At 64.8% G+C, this 381-nt stretch overlaps 1 protein-coding gene across 1 annotated transcript in view; it reads left to right on the top strand.

Moving 5' to 3' along the window:
• CD63 (CD63 molecule) overlaps nt 1-381 on the top strand; it is a 23,081-nt gene that overhangs the window by 14,862 nt on the left and 7,838 nt on the right. The window lies entirely within an intron of this gene.

Below are 381 nucleotides of genomic sequence, written 5' to 3'. Positions count from 1 at the left end.
TCTGCCCCGCCTCGCCCCGCGCCCGCGGCTCGGACCCGCTCGGGAGGGGGGCGACAGGGCAGCCTGAGACAGACGGACAGGGATAGACAGAGAGAGGAGAGCCAGCCGCATGGACGGCTAGATAGATAGATAGACAGATAGATGATTGGATGGACGGATGGATGGATGGATGGATGGATGGACGGACGGACGGACGACTGCGGCTAGATGCACGGATGGATGGATGGAGAGAGATGGATAGGTATAGCTGGCTTGCTGGCTGGCTGGATGGAGCAGGTATATGGGACAGGCAGACGACCGGCCAGGTTGCAGCTAGCTGCACGCATGCAGGGCCGGCCGGACACGCCGCCCCACGGACACGCACCGCGGCGCCGCCTCCCC

Source organism: Alligator sinensis, unplaced genomic scaffold, assembly GCF_000455745.1.
Source record: "Alligator sinensis unplaced genomic scaffold, ASM45574v1 scaffold1065_1, whole genome shotgun sequence".
In the NCBI taxonomy this organism is placed as follows: Eukaryota; Metazoa; Chordata; order Crocodylia; family Alligatoridae; genus Alligator; species Alligator sinensis.
This window is presented reverse-complemented; position numbering and strand designations above follow the sequence as displayed.